Here is a 23,889-nt window from a genome sequence, read left to right on the forward strand (position 1 = left end):
TTTGTTCAGTGTTTTCAGCATTTTCAGAGTAATTTTCAGGATGATTTTGGAGTGGACCCACTGAAAATCCGCCTTATAAAGAGGTAAAAGTCTTAAACTGTACATGATTCCCATTGATGATGACTTTAAACCAGATTTTTATATTTTACTGGTACCTGGAATTTTGTTTCTATTTTCTGAGATGTTTTCCAATATGATAATCACTGCTCTTGATCATGGTGCTATAAGAAAAGGTGTGTGAAACTCATTAATGATCAATGTCTGAGTAGTCGTGGCCGAGTGGTTAAGGCGATGGACTAGAAATCCATTGGGGTTTCCCCGCGCAGGTTCAAATCCTGCCGACTACGAATATGTTCCTATAATGTTTTGTCTGGTTACCTGAGAAGATAAATTTGCGTGTGTCCTGGTTTATCACACATGAAGGTGATATGCAAACTTTAGACAGGGTTTCTAAAACCAGACTGACTTGATTTTTGGATGTATTTTCTATAAGCCGATCTGACGCTGCATCCCACGTGCGTCAAGCCACTAATTAAAAGAAGCGCCATGAGTGTCACCAGGCAAGTGGTGCTTCTCCCTCTTTTGTCTAGCAGTCACAGACCACTGCTGTGGCAGATGTACTGGGACATGCACTTTGATTTGCAACAACCTTGAATTATCTCTTGGAATAAACTTTTTACCACACAATGAAAATGTTTTAGCCACTTCTGGATGAACAGCTTTCTAACAGTATAAGTTTTGCAATTATTTTTTTTCTTACCCTGTTTCCAAGTAACAGATCCAGCACTCTATTTACTAGCCACTTTTCATCCACATTTAAAACTGTCCTTGTTGAGATATCATGGAACCCTTGGCACACTTGTGGAATAAAAGTTAAGGAGATATTAATTTACCATTGTGTATTAATTGTAGATTTGCACTACAGCTTTAGAGCCTGTGTTCACCTTCATTCATGAGTTCAAATGTGCTTTTTAGCACAAAAACTGCAGCCGCGTATTTTTTTTTGTGTGGTTCCATGGTGTATAGGTTAGCACTCTGGACTTTGAATCCAGCGATCTGAGTTCAAATTTCAGTGGAACCTGGGCACCTCTTTGTACATATGTTTCAGTTTTTCCGCTTACACTGAGTTCTCCTGAGCCCAAGTTTTAACATAAAAAGAGAGGTAAAATCAACATGCCAAAAAAAGATTTGAATGTTCCAAACATCCAAGGCGTGATCACTTTGAGTTGTATGGCCAAATCCACCTATGAAGCAGGATTACCGAAACTTAAAATTGACTTTAAGATACAACACTCTTACGAATTGTGTCACACGAAGCAACCATACCCTATGATTTATGTCAATGTTCACATAACACTTTTTCCAGGTGTATTAAACTGACAAGGATTTAAGCTGAAATGGCTTCAGGAATTGTTGGCGTTTTCTTCCTGAATCATCTTTTCTTTTGTTTTTCAGAATTTCCTAAAGCAGTTTGCAAACAGTTTTGGTGGTATTTTTATAAAATTATTTTGGGAACCTTTTGAGTCTATTTTTGTGGCGCTTCTTTGTAGCTCACAAAACGCACTAAAAGTCACTCAGGAACCTTGAAGGAGTTTTCCTAACCTTGCCATTAAATTGTATTATAAGTATGGAGCTATTCGAAATGAAAAACACCTGAAGAATGATATGCTTATTTTAGTTAACCGCTTGGCATTTTTGGAAACTTAATGTGGTTAAAAGACACCCAAAAGCCTGATCATATGAACAGCAAGTCTTTTTTACGTGGAAACTAATTTGTTCAGTGTTTTCAGCATTTTCAGAGTAATTTTCAGGATGATTTTGGAGTGGACCCACTGAAAATCCACCTTATAAAGAGGTAAAAGTCTTAAACTGCACATGATTCCCATTGATGATGACTTTAAATCAGATTTTTATATTTTACTGGTACCTGGAATTTTGTTTCTATTTTCTGAGATGTTTTCCAAAGGGATAATCACTGCTCTTGATCATGGTGCTATATGTAAAGGTGTGTGAAACTCATGAATGGTCAATGTCTGAGTAGTCGTGGCCGAGTGGTTAAGGCGATGGACTAGAAATCCATTGGGGTTTCCCCGCGCAGGTTCAAATCCTGCCGACTACGAATATGTTCCTATAATTTTTTGTCTGATTACCTGAGAAGATAAATTTGCGTGTGTCCTGGTTTATCACACATGAAGGTGATATGCAAACTTTAGACAGGGTTTCTAAAACCAGACTGACTTGATTTTTGGATGTATTTTCTATAAGCCGATCTGACGCTGCATCCCACGTGCGTCAAGCCACTAATTAAAAGAAGCGCCATGAGTGCCACCAGGTAAGTGGTGCTTCTCCCTCTTTTGTCTAGCAGTCACAGACCGCTGCTGTGGCAGATGTACTGGGACATGCCCTTTGATTTGCAACAACCTTGAATTATCTCTTGGAATAAACTTTTTACCACACAATGAAAATTTTTTAGCCACTTCTGGATGAACAGCTTTCTAACAGTATAAGTTTTGCAATTATTTTTTTTCTTACCCTGTTTCCAAGTAACAGATCCAGCACTCTATTTACTAGCCACTTTTCATCCACATTTAAAACTGTCCTTGTTGAGATATCATGGAACCCTTGGCACACTTGTGGAATAAAAGTTTAGGAGATATTAATTTACCATTGTGTATTAATTGTAGATTTGCACTACAGCTTTAGAGCCTGTGTTCACCTTCATTCATGAGTTCAAATGTGCATTTTAGCACAAAAACTGCAGCCGCGTATTTTTTTTTGTGTGGTTCCATGGTGTATAGGTTAGCACTCTGGACTTTGAATCCAGCGATCTGAGTTCAAATCTCAGTGGAACCTGGGCACCTCTTTGTACATATGTTTCAGTTTTTCCGCTTACACTGAGTTCTCCTGAGCCCAAGTTTTAACATAAAAAGAGAGTTAAAATCAACATGCCAAAAAAAGATTTGAATGTTCCAAACATCCAAGGCGTGATCACTTTGAGTTGTATGGCCAAATCCACCTATGAAGCAGGATTACCGAAACTTAAAATTGACTTTAAGATACAACACTCTTACGAATTGTGTCACACAAAGCAACCATACCCTATGATTTATGTCAATGTTCACATAACACTTTTTCCAGGTGTATTAAACTGACAAGGATTTTAAGCTGAAATGGCTTCAGGAATTGTTGGCGTTTTCTTCCTGAATCATCTTTTCTTTTGTTTTTCAGAATTTCCTAAAGCAGTTTGCAAACATTTTTGGTGGTATTTTTATAAAATTATTTTGGGAACCTTTTGAGTCTATTTTTGTGGCGCTTCTTTGTAGCTCACAAAACGCACTAAAAGTCACTCAGGAACCTTGAAGGAGTTTTCCTAACCTTGCCATTAAATTGGATTATAAGTATGGAGCTATTCGAAATGAAAAACACCTGAAGAATGATATGCTTATTTTAGTTAACCGCTTGGCATTTTTGGAAACTTGATGTGGTTAAAAGACACCCAAAAGCCTGATCATATGAACAGCAAGTCTTTTTTACGTGGAAACTAATTTGTTCAGTGTTTTCAGCATTTTCAGAGTAATTTTCAGGGTGATTTTGGAGTGGACCCACTGAAAATCCGCCTTATAAAGAGGTAAAAGTCTTAAACTGTACATGATTCCCATTGATGATGACTTTAAATCAGATTTTTATATTTTACTGGTACCTGGAATTTTGTTTCTATTTTCTGAGATGTTTTCCAAAGGGATAATCACTGCTCTTGATCATGGTGCTATAAGAAAAGGTGTGTGAAACTCATTAATGATCAATGTCTGAGTAGTCGTGGCCGAATGGTTAAGGCGATGGACTAGAAATCCATTGGGGTTTCCCTGCGCAGGTTCAAATCCTGCCGACTACGAATATGTTCCTATAGTTTTTTTGTCTGATTACCTGAGAAGATAAATTTGCTTGTGTCCTGGTTTATCACACATGAAGGTGATATGCAAACTTTAGACAGGGTTTCTAGAACCAGACTGACTTGATTTTTGGATGTATTTTCTATAAGCCGATCTGACGCTGCATCCCACGTGCATCAAGCCACTAATTAAAAGAAGCGGCATGAGTGCCACCAGGTAAGTGGTGCTTCTACCTCTTTTGTCTAGCAGTCACAGACCACTGCTGTGGCAGATGTACTGGGACATGCACTTTGATTTGCAACAACCTTGAATTATCTCTTGGAATAAACTTTTTACCACACAATGAAAATTTTTTAGCCACTTCTGGATGAACAGCTTTCTAACAGTATAAGTTTTGCAATTATTTTTTTTCTTACCCTGTTTCCAAGTAACAGATCCAGCACTCTATTTACTAGCCACTTTTCATCAACATTTAAAACTGTCCTTGTTGACATATCATGGAACCCTTGGCACACTTGTGGAATAAAAGTTTAGGAGATATTAATTTACCATTGTGTATTAATTGTAGATTTGCACTACAGCTTTAGAGCCTGTATTCACCTTCATTCATGAGTTCAAATGTGCTTTTTAGCACAAAAACTGCAGCCATGTATTTTTTTTTGTGTGGTTCCATGGTGAATGGTTAGCACTCTGGACTTTGAATCCAGCGATCTGAGTTCAAATCTCAGTGGAACCTGGGCACCTCTTTGTACATATGTTTCAGTTTTTCCGCTTACACTGAGTTCTCCTGTGCCCAAGTATTAACATAAAAAGAGAGTTAAAATCAACATGCCAAAAAAAGATTTGAATGTTCCAAACATCCAAGGCGTGATCACTTTGAGTTGTATGGCCAAATCCACCTATGAAGCAGGATTACCGAAACTTAAAATTGACTTTAAGATACAACACTCTTACGAATTGTGTCACACAAAGCAACCATACCCTATGATTTATGTCAATGTTGACATAACACTTTTTCCAGGTGTATTAAACTGACAAGGATTTTAAGCTGAAATGGCTTCAGGAATTGTTGGCATTTTCTTCCTGAATCATCTTTTCTTTTGTTTTTCAGAATTTCCTAAAGCAGTTTGCAAACATTTTTGGTGGTATTTTTATAAAATTATTTTGGGAACCTTTTGAGTCTATTTTTGTGGCGCTTCTTTGTAGCTCACAAAACGCACTAAAAGTCACTCAGGAACCTTGAAGGAGTTTTTCTAATCTTGCCATTAAATTGTATTATAAGTATGGAGCTATTCGAAATGAAAAACACCTGAAGAATGATATGCTTATTTTAGTTAACCGCTTAGCATTTTTGGAAACTTGATGTGGTTAAAAGACACCCAAAAGCCTGATCATATGAACAGCAAGTCTTTTTTACGTGGAAACTAATTTGTTCAGTGTTTTCAGCATTTTCAGAGTAATTTTCAGGATGATTTTGGAGTGGACCCACTGAAAATCCGCCTTATAAAGAGGTAAAAGTCTTAAACTGTACATGATTCCCATTGATGATGACTTAAAATCAGATTTTTATATTTTACTGGTACCTGGAATTTTGTTTCTATTTTCTGAGATGTTTTCCAAAGGGATAATCACTGCTCTTGATCATGGTGCTATAAGAAAAGGTGTGTGAAACTCATCAATGGTCAATGTCTGAGTAGTCGTGGCCGAGTGGTTAAGGCGATGGACTAGAAATCCATTGGGGTTTCCCCGCGCTGGTTCAAATCCTGCCAACTACGAATATGTTCCTATAGTTTTTTGTCTGATTACCTGAGAAGATAAATTTGCGTGTGTCCTGGTTTATCACACATGAAGGTGATATGCAAACTTTAGACAGGGTTTCTAGAACCAGACTGACTTGATTTTTGGATGTATTTTCTATAAGCCGATCTGACGCTGCATCCCACGTGCGTCAAGCCACTAATTAAAAGAAGCGGCATGAGTGCCACCAGGTAAGTGGTGCTTCTACCTCTTTTGTCTAGCAGTCACAGACCACTGCTGTGGCAGATGTACTGGGACATGCACTTTGATTTGCAACAACCTTGAATTATCTCTTGGAATAAACTTTTTACCACACAATGAAAATTTTTTAGCCACTTCTGGATGAACAGCTTTCTAACAGTATAAGTTTTGCAATTATTTTTTTTCTTACCCTGTTTCCAAGTAACAGATCCAGCACTCTATTTACTAGCCACTTTTCATCAACATTTAAAACTGTCCTTGTTGACATATCATGGAACCCTTGGCACACTTGTGGAATAAAAGTTTAGGAGATATTAATTTACCATTGTGTATTAATTGTAGATTTGCACTACAGCTTTAGAGCCTGTATTCACCTTCATTCATGAGTTCAAATGTGCTTTTTAGCACAAAAACTGCAGCCGCGTATTTTTTTTTGTGTGGTTCCATGGTGAATGATTAGCACTCTGGACTTTGAATCCAGCGATCTGAGTTCAAATCTCAGTGGAACCTGGGCACCTCTATGTACATATGTTTCAGTTTTTCCGCTTACGCTGAGTTCTCCTGTGCCCAAGTTTTAACATAAAAAGAGAGTTAAAATCAACATGCCAAAAAAAGACTTGAATGTTCCAAACATCCAAGGCGTGATCACTTTGAGTTGTATGGCCAAATCCACCTATGAAGCAGGATTACCGAAACTTAAAATTGACTTTATGATACAACACTCTTACGAATTGTGTCACACAAAGCAACCATACCCTATGATTTATGTCAATGTTCACATAACACTTTATCCAGGTGTATTAAACTGACAAGGATTTTAAGCTGAAATGGCTTCAGGAATTGTTGGCGTTTTCTTCCTGAATCATCTTTTCTTTTGTTTTTCAGAATTTCCTAAAGCAGTTTGCAAACATTTTTGGTGGTATTTTTATAAAATTATTTTGGGAACCTTTTGAGTCTATTTTTGTGGCGCTTCTTTGTAGCTCACAAAACGCACTAAAAGTCACTCAGGAACCTTGAAGGAGTTTTTCTAATCTTGCCATTAAATTGTATTATAAGTATGGAGCTATTCGAAATGAAAAACACCTGAAGAATGATATGCTTATTTTAGTTAACCTTTTGGCATTTTTGGAAACTTGATGTGGTTAAAAGACACCCAAAAGCCTGATCATATGAACAGCAAGTCTTTTTTACATGGAAACTAATTTGTTCAGTGTTTTCAGCATTTTCAGAGTAATTTTCAGGATGATTTTGGAGTGGACCCACTGAAAATCCGCCTTATAAAGAGGTAAAAGTCTTAAACTGTACATGATTCCCATTGATGATGACTTTAAATCAGATTTTTATATTTTACTGGTACCTGGAATTTTGTTTCTATTTTCTGAGATGTTTTCCAAAGGGATAATCACTGCTCTTGATCATGGTGCTATAAGAAAAGGTGTGTGAAACTCATAAATGGTCAATGTCTGAGTAGTCGTGGCCGAGTGGTTAAGGCGATGGTGGTTATAGCACCATGATCCATTGGGGTTTCCCCGCGCAGGTTCAAATCTTGCCAACTACGAATATGTTGCTATAATTTCTTGTCTGATTACCTGGGAAGATAAATTTGCGTGTGTCCTGGTTTATCACACATGAAGGAGATATGCAAACTTTAGACAGGGTTTCTAGAACCAGACTTACTTGATTTTTGGATGTATTTTCTATAAGCCGATCTGACGCTGCATCCCACGTGCGTCAAGCCACTAATTAAAAGAAGCGGCATGAGTGCCACCAGGTAAGTGGTGCTTCTACCTCTTTTGTCTAGCAGTCACAGACCACTGCTGTGGCAGATGTACTGGGACATGCACTTTGATTTGCAACAACCTTGAATTATCTCTTGGAATAAACTTTTTACCACACAATGAAAATTTTTTAGCCACTTCTGGATGAACAGCTTTCTAACAGTATAAGTTTTGCAATTATTTTTTTTCTTACCCTGTTTCCAAGTAACAGATCCAGCACTCTATTTACTAGCCACTTTTCATCAACATTTAAAACTGTCCTTGTTGACATATCATGGAACCCTTGGCACACTTGTGGAATAAAAGTTTAGGAGATATTAATTTACCATTGTGTATTAATTGTAGATTTGCACTACAGCTTTAGATCCTGTATTCACCTTCATTAATGAGTTCAAATGTGCTTTTTAGCACAAAAACTGCAGCCATGTATTTTTTTTTGTGTGGTTCCATGGTGTAATGGTTAGCACTCTGGACTCTGAATCCAGCGATCTGAGTTCAAATCTCAGTGGAACCTGGGCAGCTCTTTGTACATATGTTTCAGTTTTTCTGCTTACACTGAGTTCTCCTGTGCACAAGTTTTAACATAAAAAGAGAGTTAAAATCAACATGCCAAAAAAAGATTTGAATGTTCCAAACATCCATGGAGTGATCACTTTGAGTTGTATGGCCAAATCCACCTATGAAGCAGGATTACCGAAACTTAAAATTGACTTTAAGATACAACACTCTTACGAATTGTGTCACACAAAGCAACCATACCATATGATTTATGTCAATGTTCACATAACACTTTTTCCAGGTGTATTAAACTGACAAGGATTTTAAGCTGAAATGGCTTCAGGAATTGTTGGCAATTTCTTCCTGAATCATCTTTTCTTTTGTTTTTCAGAATTTCCTAAAGCAGTTTGCAAACATTTTTGGTGGTATTTTTATAAAATTATTTTGGGAACCTTTTGAGTCTATTTTTGTGGCGCTTCTTTGTAGCTCACAAAACGCACTAAAAGTCACTCAGGAACCTTGAAGGAGTTTTTCTAACCTTCCCATTAAATTGTATTATAAGTATGGAGCTATTCGAAATGAAAAACACCTGAAGAATGATATGCTTATTTTAGTTAACCGCTTGGCATTTTTGGAAACTTGATGTGGTTAAAAGACACCCAAAAGCCTGATCATATGAACAGCAAGTCTTTTTTACGTGGAAACTAATTTGTTCAGTGTTTTCAGCATTTTCAGAGTAATTTTCAGGATGATTTTGGAGTGGACCCACTGAAAATCCGCCTTATAAAGAGGTAAAAGTCTTAAACTGTACATGATTCCCATTGATGATGACTTTAAATCAGATTTTTATATTTTACTGGTACCTGGAATTTTGTTTCTATTTTCTGAGATGTTTTCCAAAGGGATAATCACTGCTCTTGATCATGGTGCTATAAGAAAAGGTGTGTGAAACTCATCAGTGGTTAATGTCTGAGTAGTTGTGGCCGAGTGGTTAAGGCGATGGGCTAGAAATCCATTGTGGTTTCCCCGCTCAGGTTCAAATCCTGCCGGCTATGAATATGTTCCTATAGTTTTTTGTCTGATTACCTGAGAAGATAAATTTGCGTGTGTCCTGGTTTATCACACATGAAGGTGATATGCAAACTTTAGACAGGGTTTCTAGAACCAGACTGACTTGATTTTTGGATGTATTTTTTATAAGCCGATCTGACGCTGCATCCCACGTGCGTCAAGCCACTAATTAAAAGAAGCGCCATGAGTGCCACCAGGTAAGTGGTGCTTCTCCCTCTTTTGTCTAGCAGTCACAGACCACTGCTGTGGCAGATGTACTGGGACATGCACTTTGATTTGCAACAACCTTGAATTATCTCTTGGAATAAACTTTTTACCACACAATGACAATTTTTTAGCGACTTCTGGGTGAACAGCTATCTAACAGTATAAGTTTTGCAATTATTTTTTTTCTTACCCTGTTTCCAAGTAACAGATCCAGCACTCTATTTACTAGCCACTTTTCATCAACATTTAAAACTGTCCTTGTTGAGATATCATGGAACCCTTGGCACACTTGTGGAATAAAAGTTTAGGAGATATTAATTTACCATTGTGCATTAATTGTAGATTTGCACTACAGCTTTAAAGCCTGTATTCACCTTCATTCATGAGTTCAAATGTGCTTTTTAGCACAAAAACTGCAGCCAGGTGTTTTTTCATGTGGTTCCATGGTGTAATGGTTATCACTCTGGACTCTGAATCCAGCGATCTAAGTTCAAATGTCAGTGGAACCTGGGCAGCTCTTTGTACATATGTTTCAGTTTTTCCGCTTACACTGAGTTCTCCTGTGCCCAAGTTTTAACATAAAAAGAGAGTTAAAATCAACATTGCCAAAAAAGATTTGAATGTTCCAAACATCCATGGAGTGATCACTTTGAGTTGTATAGCCAAATCCACCTATGAAGCAGGATTACCGAAACTTAAAATTGACTTTAAGATACAACACTCTTACGAATTGTGTCACACACAGCAACCATACCCTATGATTTATGTCAATGTTCACATAACACTTTTTCCAGGTGTATTAAACTGACAAGGATTTTAAGCTGAAATGGCTTCAGGAATTGTTGGCGTTTTCTTCCTGAATCATCTTTTCTTTTGTTTTTCAGAATTTCCTAAAGCATTTTGCAAACATTTTTGGTGGTATTTTTATAAAATTATTTTGGGAACCTTTTGAGTCTATTTTTGTGGCACTTCTTTGTAGCTCACAAAAGGCACTAAAAGTCACTCAGGAACCTTGAAGGAGTTTTTCTAACCTTCCCATTAAATTGTATTATAAGTATGGAGCTATTCGAAATGAAAAACACCTGAAGAATGATATGCTTATTTTAGTTAACCCCTTGGCATTTTTGGAAACTTGATGTGGTTAAAAGACACCCAAAAGCCTGATCATATGAACAGCAAGTCTTTTTTACGTGGAAACTAATTTGTTCAGTGTTTTCAGCATTTTCAGAGTAATTTTCAGGATGATTTTGGAGTGGACCCACTGAAAATTCGCCTTATAAAGAGGTAAAAGTCTTAAACTGTACATGATTCCCATTGATGATGACTTTAAATCAGATTTTTATATTTTTCTGGTACCTGGAATTTTGTTTCTATTTTCTGAGATGTTTTCCAAAGGGATAATCACTGCTCTTGATCATGGTGCTATAAGAAAAGGTGTGTGAAACTCATCAATGGTCTATGTCTGAGTAGTCGTGGCCGAGTGGTTAAGGCGAAGGACTAGAAATCCATTGGGGTTTCCCCGCGCAGGTTCAAATCCTGCCGACTACGAATATGTTCCTATAATTTTTTGTCTGATTACCTGAGAAGATACATTTGCGTGTGTCCTGGTTTATCACACATGAAGGTGATATGCAAACTTTAGACAGGGTTTCTAGAACCAGACTGACTTGATTTTTGGATGTATTTTCTATAAGCCGATCTGACGCTGCATCCCACGTGCGTCAAGCCACTAATTAAAAGAAGCGCCATGAGTGCCACCAGGTAAGTGGTGCTTCTCCCTCTTTTGTCTAGCAGTCACAGACCACTGCTGTGGCAGATGTACTGGGACATGCACTTTGATTTGCAACAACCTTGAATTATCTCTTGGAATAAACTTTTTACCACACAATGAAAATTTTTTAGCCACTTCTGGATGAACAGCTTTCTAACAGTATAAGTTTTGCAATTATTTTTTTTTCTTACCCTGTTTCCAAGTAACAGATCCAGCACTCTATTTACTAGCCACTTTTCATCAACATTTAAAACTGTCCTTGTTGCGATATCATGGAACCCTTGGCACACTTGTGGAATAAAAGTTTAGGAGATATTAATTTACCATTGTGTATTAATTGTAGATTTGCACTACAGCTTTAGAGCCTGTATTCACCTTCATTCATGAGTTCAAATGTGCTTTTTAGCACAAAAACTGCAGCCAGGTGTTTTTTCATGTGGTTCCATGGTGTAATGGTTAGCACTCTGGACTCTGAATCCAGCGATCTGAGTTCAAATCTCAGTGGAACCTGGGCAGCTCTTTGTACATATGTTTCAGTTTTTCAGCTTACACTGAGTTCTCCTGTGCCCAAGTTTTAACATAAAAAGAGAGTTAAAATCAACATGCCAAAAAAAGATTTGAATGTTCCAAACATCCATGGAGTGATCACTTTGAGTTGTATGGCCAAATCCACCTATGAAGCAGGATTACCGAAACTTAAAATTGACTTTAAGATACAACACTCTTACGAATTGTGTCACACAAAGCAACCATACCCTATGATTTATGTCAATGTTCACATAACACTTTTTCCAGGTGTATTAAATTGACAAGGATTTTAAGCTGAAATGTCTTTAGGAATTGTTGGCGTTTTTCTTCCTGAATCATCTTTTCTTTTGTTTTTCAGAATTTCCTAAAGCAGTTTGCAAACATTTTTGGTGGTATTTTTATAAAATTATTTTGGGAACCTTTTGAGTCTATTTTTGTGGCGCTTCTTTGTAGCTCACAAAACGCACTAAAAGTCACTCAGGAACCTTGAAGGAGTTTTTCTAACCTTCCCATTAAATTGTATTATAAGTATGGAGCTATTCGAAATGAAAAACACCTGAAGAATGATATGCTTATTTTAGTTAACCGCTTGGCATTTTTGGAAACTTGATGTGGTTAAAAGACACCCAAAAGCCTGATCATATGAACAGCAAGTCTTTTTTACGTGGAAACTAATTTGTTCAGTGTTTTCAGCATTTTCATAGTAATATTCAGGATGATTTTGGAGTGGACCCACTGAAAATCCGCCTTATAAAGAGGTAAAAGTCTTAAACTGTACATGATTCCCATTGATGATGACTTTAAATCAGATTTTTATATTTTACTGGTACCTGGAATTTTGTTTCTATTTTCTGAGATGTTTTCCAAAGGGATAATCACTGCTCTTGATCATGGTGCTATAAGAAAAGGTGTGTGAAACTCATCAATGGTCTATGTCTGAGTAGTCGTGGCCGAGTGGTTAAGGCGAAGGACTAGAAATCCATTGGGGTTTCCCCGCGCAGGTTCAAATTTTGCCGACTACGAATATGTTCCTATAATTTTTTGTCTGATTACCTGAGAAGATAAATTTGCATGTGTCCTGGTTTATCACACATGAAGGTGATATGCAAACTTTAGACAGGGTTTCTAGAACCAGACTGACTTGATTTTTGGATGTATTTTCTATAAGCCGATCTGACGCTGCATCCCACGTGCGTCAAGCCACTAATTAAAAGAAGCGCCATGAGTGCCACCAGGTAAGTGGTGCTTCTCCCTCTTTTGTCTAGCAGTCACAGACCACTGCTGTGGCAGATGTACTGGGACATGCACTTTGATTTGCAACAACCTTGAATTATCTCTTGGAATAAACTTTTTACCACACAATGAAAATTTTTTAGCCACTTCTGGATGAACAGCTTTCTAACAGTATAAGTTTTGCAATTATTTTTTTTTCTTACCCTGTTTCCAAGTAACAGATCCAGCACTCTATTTACTAGCCACTTTTCATCAACATTTAAAACTGTCCTTGTTGAGATATCATGGAACCCTTGGCACACTTGTGGAATAAAAGTTTAGGGGATATTAATTTACCATTGTGTATTAATTGTAGATTTGCACTACAGCTTTAGAGCCTGTATTCACCTTCATTCATGAGTTCAAATGTGCTTTTTAGCACAAAAACTGCAGCCAGGTGTTTTTTCATGTGGTTCCATGGTGTAATGGTTAGCACTCTGGACTCTGAATCCAGCGATCTGAGTTCAAATCTCAGTGGAACCTGGGCAGCTCTTTGTACATATGTTTCAGTTTTTCCGCTTACACTGAGTTCTCCTGTGCCCAAGTTTTAACATAAAAAGAGAGTAAAAATCAACATGCCAAAAAAAGATTTGAATGTTCCAAACATCCATGGAGTGATCACTTTGAGTTGTATGGCCAAATCCACCTATGAAGCAGGATTACCGAAACTTAAAATTGACTTTAAGATACAACACTCTTACGAATTGTGTCACACAAAGCAACCATACCCTATGATTTATGTCAATGTTCACATAACACTTTTTCCAGGTGTATTAAACTGACAAGGATTTTAAGCTGAAATGTCTTTAGGAATTGTTGGCGTTTTCTTCCTGAATCATCTTTTCTTTTGTTTTTCAGAATTTCCTAAAGCAGTTTGCAAACATTTTTGGTGGTATTTTTATAAAATTATTTTGGGAACCTTTTGAGTCTATTTTTGTGGCGCTTCTTTGTAGCTCACAAAACGCACTAAAAGTCACTCAGGAACCTTGAAGGAGTTTTTCTAACCTTCCCATTAAATTGTATTATAAGTATGGAGCTATTCGAAATGAAAAACACCTGAAGAATGATATGCTTATTTTAGTTAACCGCTTGGCATTTTTGGAAACTTGATGTGGTTAAAAGACACCCAAAAGCCTGATCATATGAACAGCAAGTCTTTTTTACGTGGAAACTAATTTGTTCAGTGTTTTCAGCATTTTCATAGTAATATTCAGGATGATTTTGGAGTGGACCCACTGAAAATCCGCCTTATAAAGAGGTAAAAGTCTTAAACTGTACATGATTCCCATTGATGATGACTTTAAATCAGATTTTTATATTTTACTGGTACCTGGAATTTTGTTTCTATTTTCTGAGATGTTTTCCAAAGGGATAATCACTGCTCTTGATCATGGTGCTATAAGAAAAGGTGTGTGAAACTCATCAATGGTCAATGTCTGAGTAGTCGTGGCCGAGTGGTTAAGGCGATGGACTAAATATACATTGGGGTTTCCATGCGCAGGTTCAAATCCTGCCGACTACGAATATGTTTCTATAGTTTTTTGTCTGATTACCTGAGAAGATAAATTTGCGTGTGTCCTGGTTTATCACACATGAAGGTGATATGCAAACTTTAGACAGGGTTTCTAGAACCAGACTGACTTGATTTTTGGATGTATTTTCTATAAGCCGATCTGACGCTGCATCCCACGTGCGTCAAGCCACTAATTAAAAGAAGCGCCATGAGTGCCACCAGGTAAGTGGTGCTTCTCCCTCTTTTGCCTAGCAGTCACAGACCACTGCTGTGGCAGATGTACTGGGACATGCACTTTGATTTGCAACAACCTTGAATTATCTCTTGGAATAAACTTTTTACCACACAATGAAAATTTTTTTGCCACTTCTGGATGAACAGCTTTCTAACAGTATAAGTTTTGCAATTATTTTTTTTCTTACCCTGTTTCCAAGTAACAGATCCAGCACTCTATTTACTAGCCACTTTTCATTAACATTTAAAACTGTCCTTGTTGAGATATCATGGAACCCTTGGCACACTTGTGGAATAAAAGTTTAGGAGATATTAATTTACCATTGTGTATTAATTGTAGATTTGCACTACAGCTTTAGAGCCTGTATTCACCTTCATTCATGAGTTCAAATGTGCTTTTTAGCACAAAAACTGCAGCCATGTATATTTTTTTGTGTGGTTCCATGGTGTAATGGTTAGCACTCTGGACTTTGAATCCAGTGATCTGAGTTCAAATCTCAGTGGAACCTGGGCAGCTCCTTGTACATAAGTTTCAGTTTTTCCGCTTACACTGAGTTCTCCTGTGCCCAAGTTTTAACATAAAAAGAGAGTTAAAATCAACATGCCAAAAAAAGATTTGAATGTTCCAAACATCCATGGAGTGATCACTTTGAGTTGTATGGCCAAATCCACCTATGAAGCAGGATTACCGAAACTTAAAATTGACTTTAAGATACAACACTCTTACGAATTGTGTCACACAAAGCAACCATACCCTATGATTTATGTCAATGTTCACATAACACTTTTTCCAGGTGTATTAAACTGACAAGGACTTTAAGCTGAAATGGCTTCAGGAATTGTTGGCGTTTTCTTCCTGAATCATCTTTTCTTTTGTTTTTCAGAATTTCCTAAAGCAGTTTGCAAACATTTTTGGTGGTATTTTTATAAAATTATTTTGGGAACCTTTTGAGTCTATTTTTGTGGCGCTTCTTTGTAGCTCACAAAACGCACTAAAAGTCACTCAGGAACCTTGAAGGAGTTTTTCTAACCTTCCCATTAAATTGTATTATAAGTATGGAGCTATTCGAAATGAAAAACACCTGAAGAATGATATGCTTATTTTAGTTAACCGCTTGGCATTTTTGGAAACTTGATGTGGTTAAAAGACACCCAAAAGCCTGATCATATGAACAGCAAGTCTTTTTTACGTGGCAACTAATTTGTTCAGTGTTTTCAGCATTTTCAGAGTAATTTTCAGGATGATTTTGGAGTGGACCCACTGAAAATCCGCCTTATAAAGAGGTAAAAGTCTTAAACTGTACATGATTCCCATTGATTATGACTTTAAATCAGATTTTTATATTTTACTCGTACCTGGAATTTTGTTTTTATTTTCTGAGATGTTTTCCAAAGGGATAATCACTGCTCTTGATCATGGTGCTATAAGAAAAGGTGTGTGAAACTCATCAATGGTTAATGTCTGAGTAGTCGTGGCCGAATGGTTAAGGCGATGGACTAGAAATCCATTGGGGTTTCCCCGCGCAGGTTCAAATCCTGCCGACTATGAATATGTTCCTATAGTTTTTTTGTCTGATTACCTGAGAAGATAAATTTGCGTGTGTCCTGGTTTATCACACATGAAGGTGATATGCAAACTTTAGACAGGGTTTCTAGAACCAGACTGACTTGATTTTTGGATGTATTTTTTTTATAAGCCGATCTGACGCTGCATCCCACGTGCGTCAAGCCACTAATTAAAAGAAGCGCCATGAGTGCCACCAGGTAAGTGGTGCTTCTACCTCTTTTGTCTAGCAGTCACAGCCCACTGCTGTGGCAGAAGTACTGGGACATGCACTTTGATTTGCAACAACCTTGAATTATCTCTTGGAATAAACTTTTTACCACACAATGAAAATTTTTTTGCCACTTCTGGATGAACAGCTTTCTAACAGTATAAGTTTTGCAATTATTTTTTTTTCTTACCCTGTTTCCAAGTAACAGATCCAGCACTCTATTTACTAGCCACTTTTCATCAACATTTAAAACTGTCCTTGTTGAGTTATCATGGAACCCTTGGCACACTTGTGGAATAAAAGTTTAGGAGATATTAATTTACCATTGTGCATTAATTGTAGATTTGCACTACAGCTTTAGAGCCTGTGTTCACCTTCATTCATGAGTTCAAATGTGCTTTTTAGCACAAAAACTGCAGCCAGGTGTTTTTTCATGTGGTTCCATGGTGTAATGGTTAGCACTCTGGACTCTGAATCCAGCGATCTGAGTTCAAATCTCAGTGGAACCTGGGCAGCTCTTTGTACATATGTTTCAGATTTTCAGCTTACACTGAGTTCTCCTGTGCCCAAGTTTTAACATAAAAAGAGAGTTAAAATCAACATGCGAATAATAGATTTGAATGTTCCAAACATCCATGGAGTGATCACTTTGAGTTGTATGGCCAAATCCACCTATGAAGCAGGATTACCGAAACTTAAAATTGACTTTAAGATACAACACTCTTACGAATTGTGTCACACAAAGCAACCATACCCTATGATTTATGTCAATGGTCACATAACACTTTTTCCAGGTGTATTAAACTGACAAGGATTTTAAGCTGAAATGGCTTTAGGAATTGTTGGCGTTTTCTTCCTGAATCATCTTTTCTTTTGTTTTTCAGAGTTTCCTAAAGCAGTTTGCAAACATTTTTGGTGGTATTTTTATAAAATTATTTTGGGAACCTTTTGAGTCTATTTTTGTGGCGCTTCTTTGTAGCTCACAAAACGCACTAAAAGTCACTCAGGAACCTTGAAGGAGTTTTTCTAACCTTCCCATTAAATTGTATTATAAGTATGGAGCTATTCGAAATGAAAAACACCTGAAGAATGATATGCTTATTTTAGTTAACCGATTGGCATTTTTGGAAACTTGATGTGGTTAAAAGACACCCAAAAGCCTGATCATATGAACAGCAAGTCTTTTTTACGTGGAAACTAATTTGTTCAGTGTTTTCAGCATTTTCAGAGTAATTTTCAGGATGATTTTGGAGTGGACCCACTGAAAATCCGCCTTATAAAGAGGTAATAGTCTTAAACTGTACATGATTCCCATTGATGATGACTTTAAATAAGATTTTTATATTTTACTGGTACCTGGAATTTTGTTTCTATTTTCTGAGATGTTTTCCAAAGGAATAATCACTGCTCTTGATCATGGTGCTATAAGAAAAGGTGTGTGAAACTCATCAATGGTCAATGTCTGAGTAGTCGTGGCCGAGTGGTTATAGTGATGGACTAGAAATCCATTGGGGTTTCCCCGCGCAGGTTCAAATCCTGCCGACTATGAATATGTTCCTATAGTTTTTTGTCTGATTACCTGAGAAGATAAATTTGCGTGTGTCCTGGTTTATCACACATGAAGGTGATATTCAAACTTTAGACAGGGTTTCTAGAACCAGACTGACTTGATTTTTGGATGTATTTTCTATAAGCCGATCTGACGCTGCATCCCACGTGCGTCAAGCCACTAATTAAAAGAAGCGCTATGAGTGCCACCAGGTAAGTGGTGCTTCTCCCTCTTTTGTCTAGTGGTCACAGACCACTGCTGTGGCAGATGTACTGGGACATGCACTTTGATTTGCAACAACCTTGAGTTATCTCTTGGAATAATCTTTTTACCACACAATGAAAATTTTTTAGCCACTTCTGGATGAACAGCTTTCTAACAGTATAAGTTTTGCAATTATTTTTTTTCTTACCCTGTTTCCAAGTAACAGATCCAGCACTCTATTTACTAGCCACTTTTCATCAACATTTAAAACTGTCCTTGTTGAGATATCATGGAACCCTTGGCACACTTGTGGAATAAAAGTTTAGGAGATATTAATTTATCATTGTGTATTAATTGTAGATTTGCACTACAGCTTTAGAGCCTGTATTCGCCTTCATTCATGAGTTCAAATGTGCTTTTTAGCACAAAAACTGCAGCCAGGTGTTTTTTTATGTGGTTCCATGGTGTAATGGTTAGCACTCTGGACTCTGAATCCAGCGATCTGAGTTCAAATCTCAGTGGAACCTGGGCAGCTCTTTGTACATATGTTTCAGTTTTTCCGCTTACACTGAGTTCTCCTGTGCCCAAGTTTTAACATAAAAAGAGAGTTAAAATCAACATGCCAAAAAAAGATTTGAATGTTCCAAACATCCATGGAGTGATCACTTTGAGTTGTATGGCCAAATCCACCTATGAAGCAGGATTACCGAAACTTAAAATTGACTTTAAGATACAACACTCTTACGAATTGTGTCACACAAAGCAACCATACCCTATGATTTATGTCAATGTTCACATAACACTTTTTCCAGGTGTATTAAACTGACAAGGATTTTAAGCTGAAATGGCTTCAGGAATTGTTGGCGTTTTCTTCCTGAATCATCTTTTCTTTTGTTTTTCAGAATTTCCTAAAGCAGTTTGCAAACATTTTTGGTGGTATTTTTATAAAATTATTTTGGGAACCTTTTGAGTCTATTTTTTGTGGCGCTTCTTTGTAGCTCACAAAACGCACTAAAAGTCACTCAGGAACCTTGAAGGAGTTTTTCTAACCTTGCCATTAAATTGTATTATAAGTATGAAGCTATTCGAAATGAAAAACACCTGAAGAATGATATGCTTATTTTAGTTAACCGCTTGGCATTTTTGGAAACTTGATGTGGTTAAAAGACACCCAAAAGCCTGATCATATGAACAGCAAGTCTTTTTTACGTGGAAACTAATTTGTTCAGTGTTTTCAGCATTTTCAGAGTAATTTTCAGGATGACTTTGGAGTGGACCCACTGAAAATCCGCCTTATAAAGAGGTAAAAGTCTTAAACTGTACATGATTCCCATTGATGATGACTTTAAATCAGATTTTTATATTTTACTGGTACCTGGAATTTTGTTTCTATTTTCTGAGATGTTTTAAAAAAGGAATAATCACCGCTCTTGATCATGGTGCTATAAGAAAAGGTGTGTGAAACTCATCAATGGTCAATGTCTGAGTAGTCGTGGCTGAGTGGTTAAGGCGATGGACTAGATATCCATTGGGGTTTCCCCGCGCAGGTTCAAATCCTGCCGACTACGAATATGTTCCTATAGTTTTTTGTCTGATTACCTGAGCAGATAAATTTGCGTGTGTCCTGGTTTATCACACATGAAGGTGATATGCAAACTTTAGACAGGGTTTCTAGAACCAGACTGACTTGATTTTTGGATGTATTTTCTATAAGCCGATCTGACGCTGCATCCCACGTGCGTCAAGCCACTAATTAAAAGAAGCGCCATGAGTGCCACCAGGTAAGTGGCGCTTCTCCCTCTTTTGTCTAGCAGTCACAGACCACTGCTGTGGCAGATGTACTGGGACATGCACTTTGATTTGCAACAACCTTGAATTATCTCTTGGAATAAACTTTTTACCACACAATGAAAATTTTTTAGCCACTTCTGGATGAACAGCTTTCTAACAGTATAAGTTTTGCAATTATTTTTTTTCTTTCCCTGTTTCCAAGTAACAGATCCAGCACTCTATTTACTAGCCACTTTTCATCAACATTTAAAACTGTCCTTGTTGAGATATCATGCAACCCTTGGCACACTTGTGGAATAAAAGTTTAGGAGATATTAATTTACCATTGTGTATTAATTGTAGATTTGCACTACAGCTTTAGAGCCTGTATTCACCTTCATTCATGAGTTCAAATGTGCTTTTTAGCACAAAAACTGCAGCCAGGTGTTTTTTCATGTGGTTCCATGGTGTAATGGTTAGCACTCTGGACTTTGAATCCAGCGATCTGAGTTCAAATCTCAGTGGAACCTGGGCAGCTCTTTGTACATATGTTTCAGTTTTTCCGCTTACACTGAGTTCTCCTGTACCCAAGTTTTAACATAAAAAGAGAGAGAAAATCAACATGCCAAAAAAAGATTTGAATGTTCCAAACATCCATGGAGTGATCACTTTGAGTTGTATGGCCAAATCCACCTATGAAGCAGGATTACCGAAACTTAAAATTGACTTTAAGATACAACACTCTTATGAATTGTGTCACACAAAGCAACCATACCCTATGATTTATGTCAATGTTCACATAACACTTTTTCCAGGTGTATTAAACTGACAAGGATTTTAAGCTGAAATGGCTTCAGGAATTGTTGGCGTTTTCTTCCTGAATCATCTTTTCTTTTGTTTTTCAGAATTTCCTAAAGCAGTTTGCAAACATTTTTGGTGGTATTTTTATAAAATTATTTTGGGAACCTTTTGAGTCTATTTTTGTGGCGCTTCTTTGTAGCTCACAAAACGCACTAAAAGTCACTCAGGAACCTTGAAGGAGTTTTTCTAACCTTCCCATTAAATTGTATTATAAGTATGGAGCTATTCGAAATGAAAAACACCTGAAGAATGATATGCTTATTTTAGTTAACCGCTTGGCATTTTTGGAAACTTGATGTGGTTAAAAGACACCCAAAAGCCTGATCATATGAACAGCAAGTCTTTTTTACGTGGCAACTAATTTGTTCAGTGTTTTCAGCATTTTCAGAGTAATTTTCAGGATGATTTTGGAGTGGACCCACTGAAAATCCGCCTTATAAAGAGGTAAAAGTCTTAAACTGTACATGATTCCCATTGATTATGACTTTAAATCAGATTTTTATATTTTACTCGTACCTGGAATTTTGTTTTTATTTTCTGAGATGTTTTCCAAAGGGATAATCACTGCTCTTGTTCATGGTGCTATAAGAAAAGGTGTGTGAAACTCATCAATGGTTAATGTCTGAGTAGTCGTGGCCGAATGGTTAAGGCGATGGACTAGAAATCCATTGGGGTTTCAACATTTAAAACTGTCCTTGTTGAGATATCATGGAACCCTTGGCACACTTGTGGAATAAAAGTTTAGGAGATATTAATTTACCATTGTGCATTAATTGTAGATTTGCACTACAGCTATAGAGCCTGTATTCGCTTTCATTCATGAGTTCAAATGTGCTTTTTAGCACAAAAACTGCAGCCAGGTGTTTCTTCATGTGGTTCCATGGTGTAATGGTTAGCACTCTGGACTCTGTATCCAGCGATCTGAGTTCAAATCTCAGTGGAACCTGGGCAGCTCTTTGTACATATGTTTCAGTTTTTCCGCTTACACTGAGTTCTCCTGTGCCCAAGTTTTAACATAAAAAGAGAGTTAAAATCAACATGCCAAAAAAAGATTTGAATGTTCCAAACATCCATGGAGTGATCACTTTGAGTTGTATGGCCAAATCCACCTATGAAGCAGGATTACCGAAACTTAAAATTGACTTTAAGATACAACACTCTTACGAATTGTGTCACACAAAGCAACCATACCCTATGATTTATGTCAATGTTCACATAACACTTTTTCCAGGTGTATTAAACTGACAAGGATTTTAAGCTGAAATGGCTTCAGGAATTGTTGGCGTTTTCTTCCTGAATCATCTTTTCTTTTGTTTTTCAGAATTTCCTAAAGCAGTTTGCAAACATTTTTGGTGGTATTTTTATAAAATTATTTTGGGAACCTTTTGAGTCTATTTTTGTGGCACTTCTTTGTAGCTCACAAAACGCACTAAAAGTCACTCAGGAACCTTGAAGGAGTTTTTCTAACCTTGCCATTAAATTGTATTATAAGTATGGAGCTATTCGAAATGAAAAACACCTGAAGAATGATATGCTTATTTTAGTTAACCGCTTGGCATTTTTGGAAACTTGATGTGGTTAAAAGACACCCAAAAGCCAGATCATATGAACAGCAAGTCTTTTTTACGTGGAAACTAATTTGTTCAGTGTTTTCAGCATTTTCAGAGTAATTTTCAGGATGATTTTGGAGTGGACCCACTGAAAATCCGCCTTATAAAGAGGTAAAAGTCTTAAACTGTACATGATTCCCATTGATGATGACTTTAAATCAGATTTTTATATTTTACTGGTACCTGGAATTTTGTTTCTATTTTCTGAGATGTTTTCCAAAGGGATAATCACTGCTCTTGATCATGGTGCTATAAGAAAAGGTGTGTGAAACTCATCAATGGTTAATGTCTGAGTAGTCGTGGCCGAGTGGTTAAGGCGATGGACTAGAAATCCATTGGGGTTTCCCCGAGCAGGTTCAAATCCTGCCGACTATGAATATGTTCCTATAGTTTTTTGTCTGATTACCTGAGAAGATAAATTTGCGTGTGTCCTGGTTTATCACACATGAAGGTGATATGCAAACTTTAGACAGGGTTTCTAGAACCAGACTGACTTGATTTTTGGATGTATTTTCTATAAGCCGATCTGACGCTGCATCCCACGTGCGTCAAGCCACTAATTAAAAGAAGCGCTATGAGTGCCACCAGGTAAGTGGTGCTTCTCCCTCTTTTGTCTAGTGGTCACAGACCACTGCTGTGGCAGATGTACTGGGACATGCACTTTGATTTGCAACAACCTTGAGTTATCTCTTGGAATAATCTTTTTACCACACAATGAAAATTTTTTAGCCACTTCTGGATGAACAGCTTTCTAACAGTATAAGTTTTGCAATTATTTTTTTTCTTACCCTGTTTCCAAGTAACAGATCCAGCACTCTATTTACTAGCCACTTTTCATCAACATTTAAAACTGTCCTTGTTGAGATATCATGGAACCCTTGGCACACTTGTGGAATAAAAGTTTAGGAGATATTAATTTATCATTGTGTATTAATTGTAGATTTGCACTACAGCTTTAGAGCCTGTATTCGCCTTCATTCATGAGTTCAAATGTGCTTTTTAGCACAAAAACTGCAGCCAGCTGTTTTTTTATGTGGTTCCATGGTGTAATGGTTAGCACTCTGGACTCTGAATCCAGCGATCTGAGTTCAAATCTCAGTGGAACCTGGGCAGCTCTTTGTACATATGTTTCAGTTTTTCCGCTTACACTGAGTTCTCCTGTGCCCAAGTTTTAACATAAAAAGAGAGTTAAAATCAACATGCCAAAAAAAGATTTGAATGTTCCAAACATCCATGGAGTGATCACTTTGAGTTGTATGGCCAAATCCACCTATGAAGCAGGATTACCGAAACTTAAAATTGACTTTAAGATACAACACTCTTACGAATTGTGTCACACAAAGCAACCATACCCTATGAT

The 23,889-nt window shown here is 37.1% G+C and overlaps 21 non-coding genes across 21 annotated transcripts; all 21 read left to right on the forward strand.

Moving 5' to 3' along the window:
* The first annotated feature begins 265 nt into the window (after window positions 1-265).
* Window positions 266-347, forward strand: TRNAS-AGA (transfer RNA serine (anticodon AGA)). The gene has a single exon. It is a non-coding gene; the product is annotated as a tRNA-Ser (tRNA).
* Window positions 348-2,037: 1,690 nt separating this feature from the next.
* TRNAS-AGA (transfer RNA serine (anticodon AGA)) lies at window positions 2,038-2,119 on the forward strand. Its single transcript has one exon. It is a non-coding gene; the product is annotated as a tRNA-Ser (tRNA).
* Window positions 2,120-2,781: 662 nt separating this feature from the next.
* TRNAQ-UUG (transfer RNA glutamine (anticodon UUG)) lies at window positions 2,782-2,853 on the forward strand. The gene has a single exon. It is a non-coding gene; the product is annotated as a tRNA-Gln (tRNA).
* A 957-nt stretch (window positions 2,854-3,810) lies between these two features.
* Window positions 3,811-3,892, forward strand: TRNAS-AGA (transfer RNA serine (anticodon AGA)). Its single transcript has one exon. It is a non-coding gene; the product is annotated as a tRNA-Ser (tRNA).
* A 1,691-nt stretch (window positions 3,893-5,583) lies between these two features.
* Window positions 5,584-5,665, forward strand: TRNAS-AGA (transfer RNA serine (anticodon AGA)). The gene has a single exon. It is a non-coding gene; the product is annotated as a tRNA-Ser (tRNA).
* A 2,443-nt stretch (window positions 5,666-8,108) lies between these two features.
* TRNAQ-CUG (transfer RNA glutamine (anticodon CUG)) lies at window positions 8,109-8,180 on the forward strand. The gene has a single exon. It is a non-coding gene; the product is annotated as a tRNA-Gln (tRNA).
* A 2,728-nt stretch (window positions 8,181-10,908) lies between these two features.
* TRNAS-AGA (transfer RNA serine (anticodon AGA)) lies at window positions 10,909-10,990 on the forward strand. Its single transcript has one exon. It is a non-coding gene; the product is annotated as a tRNA-Ser (tRNA).
* A 661-nt stretch (window positions 10,991-11,651) lies between these two features.
* On the forward strand, window positions 11,652-11,723 carry TRNAQ-CUG (transfer RNA glutamine (anticodon CUG)). The gene has a single exon. It is a non-coding gene; the product is annotated as a tRNA-Gln (tRNA).
* A 958-nt stretch (window positions 11,724-12,681) lies between these two features.
* Window positions 12,682-12,763, forward strand: TRNAS-AGA (transfer RNA serine (anticodon AGA)). Its single transcript has one exon. It is a non-coding gene; the product is annotated as a tRNA-Ser (tRNA).
* A 661-nt stretch (window positions 12,764-13,424) lies between these two features.
* TRNAQ-CUG (transfer RNA glutamine (anticodon CUG)) lies at window positions 13,425-13,496 on the forward strand. Its single transcript has one exon. It is a non-coding gene; the product is annotated as a tRNA-Gln (tRNA).
* A 957-nt stretch (window positions 13,497-14,453) lies between these two features.
* Window positions 14,454-14,535, forward strand: TRNAF-AAA (transfer RNA phenylalanine (anticodon AAA)). The gene has a single exon. It is a non-coding gene; the product is annotated as a tRNA-Phe (tRNA).
* Window positions 14,536-15,197: 662 nt separating this feature from the next.
* Window positions 15,198-15,269, forward strand: TRNAQ-UUG (transfer RNA glutamine (anticodon UUG)). The gene has a single exon. It is a non-coding gene; the product is annotated as a tRNA-Gln (tRNA).
* A 957-nt stretch (window positions 15,270-16,226) lies between these two features.
* On the forward strand, window positions 16,227-16,308 carry TRNAS-AGA (transfer RNA serine (anticodon AGA)). Its single transcript has one exon. It is a non-coding gene; the product is annotated as a tRNA-Ser (tRNA).
* Window positions 16,309-16,972: 664 nt separating this feature from the next.
* Window positions 16,973-17,044, forward strand: TRNAQ-CUG (transfer RNA glutamine (anticodon CUG)). The gene has a single exon. It is a non-coding gene; the product is annotated as a tRNA-Gln (tRNA).
* A 957-nt stretch (window positions 17,045-18,001) lies between these two features.
* Window positions 18,002-18,083, forward strand: TRNAS-AGA (transfer RNA serine (anticodon AGA)). Its single transcript has one exon. It is a non-coding gene; the product is annotated as a tRNA-Ser (tRNA).
* A 660-nt stretch (window positions 18,084-18,743) lies between these two features.
* On the forward strand, window positions 18,744-18,815 carry TRNAQ-CUG (transfer RNA glutamine (anticodon CUG)). The gene has a single exon. It is a non-coding gene; the product is annotated as a tRNA-Gln (tRNA).
* Window positions 18,816-19,774: 959 nt separating this feature from the next.
* Window positions 19,775-19,856, forward strand: TRNAS-AGA (transfer RNA serine (anticodon AGA)). The gene has a single exon. It is a non-coding gene; the product is annotated as a tRNA-Ser (tRNA).
* Window positions 19,857-20,516: 660 nt separating this feature from the next.
* Window positions 20,517-20,588, forward strand: TRNAQ-UUG (transfer RNA glutamine (anticodon UUG)). Its single transcript has one exon. It is a non-coding gene; the product is annotated as a tRNA-Gln (tRNA).
* A 1,205-nt stretch (window positions 20,589-21,793) lies between these two features.
* TRNAQ-CUG (transfer RNA glutamine (anticodon CUG)) lies at window positions 21,794-21,865 on the forward strand. The gene has a single exon. It is a non-coding gene; the product is annotated as a tRNA-Gln (tRNA).
* A 957-nt stretch (window positions 21,866-22,822) lies between these two features.
* Window positions 22,823-22,904, forward strand: TRNAS-AGA (transfer RNA serine (anticodon AGA)). Its single transcript has one exon. It is a non-coding gene; the product is annotated as a tRNA-Ser (tRNA).
* Window positions 22,905-23,564: 660 nt separating this feature from the next.
* Window positions 23,565-23,636, forward strand: TRNAQ-CUG (transfer RNA glutamine (anticodon CUG)). The gene has a single exon. It is a non-coding gene; the product is annotated as a tRNA-Gln (tRNA).
* The last annotated feature ends 253 nt before the right edge of the window (window positions 23,637-23,889 follow it).

The sequence above is a fragment of the Ranitomeya imitator genome, chromosome 9, assembly GCF_032444005.1.
Source record: "Ranitomeya imitator isolate aRanImi1 chromosome 9, aRanImi1.pri, whole genome shotgun sequence".
Classification (NCBI taxonomy): domain Eukaryota; kingdom Metazoa; phylum Chordata; class Amphibia; order Anura; family Dendrobatidae; genus Ranitomeya; species Ranitomeya imitator.